Raw genomic sequence first — 4,429 nt, 5'->3', positions numbered from 1 at the left:
TTTATTTATTTTATTTTGTGATTAACTTTACTATAAAAATAGTTTTTTTCCTGTTTTTTTGATTTGTTTTTTGCATTACTTATTTTCTTTTGTTTTTTGCTTTAATTTTTAATTCCGTTTGCTTTTAGGTTAGCAAAATTATAAATTTTCTGTTAGTGCCATTAGTTTTCAAATTTGAATAGTTAAAATTTGAATTCTTTGAAATTTGTGTGAATCACAAGTTTGTGATTAACTTACTAAAAAAATGAGAATAGATGCGCTTATAGAGAAAATTCAACCTAAATTCATAGTAAATTTCTATGAATTTCAGAGAAATTCACTATGAATTTAGGTTAAACTTTTCTCTACTAGGGCATCTATTTTCACTTTGAGAGGAGCTCAACAAGGCAGAGAGGGAAGGGCTTATAAACCGGTGTGAGCCCCCTTCGGTTGGCGAGGTGGGACTAAACTCTGCCCGCAACGAGGACCAACCCTTTAGTCCCGGTTTGTGGCACAAACCGGGACTAATGGTCATGGGCCAGGGGCGAGGAGCAAAATTATAAACTTTCTGTTAGTGCGATTAGTTTTAGAAAGTTGAAAGTTGAAAGTTGGCATGGGCCAGGGATTAATGGTCATGGTATTACGAGGGTCGAACCATAAGACATTAAAGCATTTCAAATGAACTCTGAAAAAGTTGAAAGTTGGCATGGTATCATAATTTCACCCACATAGCATGTGCATGTACAAAACGGACAATGGTAGCATGTTCGTGTGTTACAAAGTTGGCATGGTATCATCATAATAGTTGTGGGAGAAAGTCTTCACTTTTTCTTCGCTTGTGTCATTTGCTTATTGCGCCGTAACCATGGATAATCTTCATTGTTTATCAGGATGCTTGGGTCAGCCTTGACATTGAAGGGAGGAATTTCATGAAACTTTTCATAATCTTCAGACATGTCTGTCTTGCCGTCCACTCCCAGGATGTCCCTTTTTCCTGAAAGAACTATGTGGTGCTTTGGCTCATCGTATGATGTATTCGCTTCCTTATCTTTTCTTTTTCTCGGTTTGGTAGACATGTCCTTCACATAGATAACATGTGCCACATCATTGGCTAGGACGAACGGTTCGTCAGTGTACCCAAGATTTTTCAGCTCCACTGTTGTCATTCCGTACTGTGGGTCTACCTGTACCCCGCCGCCTGACAGATTGACCCATTTGCACTTAAACAAAGGGACCTTAAAATCAGGTCCGTAGTCAAGTTCCCATATGTCCACTATGTAACCATAATATGTGTCCTTTCCGCTCTCGGTTGCTGCATCAAAGCGGACACCGCTGTTTTGGTTGGTGCTCTTTTGATCTTGGGCGATCGTGTAAAATATATTTCCATTTATCTCGTATCCTTTGTAAGTCAATACAGTCAAAGATGGTCCCCTGGACAACAAGTATAACTCATCACAAACAGTGTTGTCACCTCTGAGACGTGTTTCCAACCAACTGCTGAAAGTCCTGATGTGTTCACATGTAATCCAGTCATCGCACTGCTCCGGGTGTTTGGAGCGCAGACTGTTCTTGTGTTCATCGACATACGGGGTCACCAAGGTAGAGTTCTGTAGAACTGTGTAGTGTGCTTGAGACCAAGAATATCCGTCCCTGCATATTATTGAGTCTCTTCCAAGAGTGCCTTTTCCAGTCAGTCTCCCCTCATACCGCGATTTAGGGAGACCTATCTTCTTAAGGCTAGGAATGAAGTCAACACAAAACCCGATAACATCCTCTGTTTGATGGCCCATGGAGATGCTTCCTTCTGGCCTAGCGCGGTTACAGACATATTTCTTTAGGACTCCCATGAACCTCTCAAAGGGTAACATATTGTGTAGAAATACGGGCCCTAGGATGACAATCTCGTCGACTAGATGAACTAGGATGTGCGTCATGATATTGAAGAAGGATGGTGGGAACACCAGCTCGAAACTGACAAGACATTGCGCCACATCACTCCTTAGCCTTGGTACGATTTCTGGATCGATCACCTTCTGAGAGATTGCATTGAGGAATGCACATAGCTTCACAATGGCTAATCGGACGTTTTCCGGTAGAAGCCCCCTCAATGCAACCGGAAGCAGTTGCGTCATAATCACGTGGCAGTCATGAGATTTTAGGTTCTGAAACTTTTTCTCTGGCATATTTATTATTCCCTTTATATTCGACGAGAAGCCAGTCGTGACCTTCATACTGAGCAGGCATTCAAAGAATATTTCTTTCTTTCTTTCGTAAGGGCGTAGCTGGCAGGACCTTTATACTGCTTCGGAGGCATGCCGTCTTTTTCGCGCAAATGTTGCAGGTCCTCCCGTGCCTCAAGTGTATCTTTTGTCTTCCCATACACGCCCAAGAAGCCTAGCAGGTTCACGCAAAGGTTCTTCGTCACGTGCATCACGTCGATTTAAGAGCGGACCTCTAGGTCTTTCCAGTAGGGTAGGTCCCAAAATATAGATTTCTTCTTCCACATGGGTGTGTGTCCCTCAGCGTCATTCGGAACAGCTAGTCCACCGCGACCCTTTCCAAAGATTACGTAGTGTAAATCATTGACCATAGCAAGTACGTGATCACCGGTACGCATGGCGGGCTTCTTCCGGTGATCTGCCTCGCCTTTGAAATGCTTGCCTTTCTTTCGACATTGATGGTTGGTCGGAAGAAATCGACGATGGCCCAGGTACACATTCTTCCTGCATTTGTCCAGGTATATACTTTCAGTGTCATCTAAACAGTGCGTGCATGCGTGGTATCCTTTCTTTGTCTGTCCTGAAAGGTTACTGAGAGCGGGCCAATCGTTAATGGTCACGAACAACAACGCCTTAAGGTTAAATTCCTCCTGTCTGTGCTCATCCCACGTACGTACACCGTTTCCATTCCACAGCTGTAAAAGTTCTTCAACTAATGGCCTTAGGTACACATCTATGTCGTTGCCGGGTTGCTTAGGGCCTTGGATGAGAACTGGCATCATAATAAACCTACGCTTCATGCACATCCAAGGAGGAAGGTTATACATACATAGAGTCACGGGCCAGGTGCTGTGATTGCTGCTCTGCTCCCCGAAAGGATTAATGCCATCCGCGCTTAAAGCAAACCATACATTTCTTGGGTCCTTTGCAAACGCATCCCAGTACTTTCTCTCGATTTTTCTCCACTGCGACCCGCAAGCGGGTGCTCTCAACTTCCCATCTTTCTTTGGGTTCTCACTGTGCCATCGCATCAACTTGACATGCTCTTCGTTTATGAACAGACATTTCAGCCGTGTTATTATAGAAGCATACCACATCAACTTCACAGGAACCCTCTTCCTGGGGGGCACGCCGTCAACATCACCAGGGTCATCTCGTCTGATCTTATACCGTAATGCACCGCATACCGGGCATGCGTTCAGATCCTTGTATGCACCGCGGTAGAGGATGCAGTCATTAGGGCATGCATGTATCTTCTCCACCTCCAATCCTAGAGGGCATACGACCTTCTTTGTTGCGTATGTACTGTCGGGCAATTCGTTATCCTTTGGAAGCTTCTTGTTCAATATTTTCAGTAGCTTCTCAAATCCTTTGTCAGCCACAACATTCTCTGCCTTCCACTGCAGCAATTTCAGTACGGTACCGAGCTTTGTGTTGCCATCTTTGCAATTGGGGTATAACCCTTTTTTGTGATCCTCTAACATGCGATCAAACTTCAGCTTCTCCTTTTGACTTTCGCATTGCGTCCTTGCATCGACAATGACCCGACGGAGATCATCATCATCGGGCACATCGTCTGGTTCCTCTTGATCTTCAGCAGCTTCACCCGTTGCAGCATCATTGGGCACATCGTCTGGTTTCTCTTGATTTTCACCAGCTCCCCCCATTGCAGCATCACCGTATTCAGGGGCACATAGTTGTCATCGTACTCTTCTTCTTCGCCGTCTTCCATCATAACCCCTATTTCTCCGTGCCTCGTCCAAACATTATAGTGTGGCATGAAACCCTTGTAAAGTAGGTGGGAGTGAAGGATTTTCCGGTTAGAGTAAGACCTCTTATTCCCACATTCAGTGCATGGACAACACATAAAACTATTCTGCATGTTTGCCTCAGCCGCATCGAGAAACTAATGCACGCCCTTAATGTACTCGCAGGTGTGTCTGTCACCATACATCCATTGCCGGTTCATCTGCGTGCATTATATATAATTAAGTGTCCAAATTAACAGAAGTTCATCATCACTTTAAAACCAAAGTGCGTACATAGTTCTCATCTAACAACATATAGCTCTCCAGAGCATCTAATTAATTAAACCATACATTGAAACTATGTAAAACATTTCAATGCGAAAACAAATGCGATCATAATCGCAACCAAGGTAACAATTGATCCAACGGCATAATGATACCAAGCCTCGGTATGAATGGCATATTTTCTAATCTTTCTAATCT

This window comes from Triticum dicoccoides, chromosome 7A (genome assembly GCF_002162155.2).
Source record: "Triticum dicoccoides isolate Atlit2015 ecotype Zavitan chromosome 7A, WEW_v2.0, whole genome shotgun sequence".
Taxonomy (NCBI): Eukaryota; Viridiplantae; Streptophyta; class Magnoliopsida; order Poales; family Poaceae; genus Triticum; species Triticum dicoccoides.
This window is presented reverse-complemented; position numbering follows the sequence as displayed.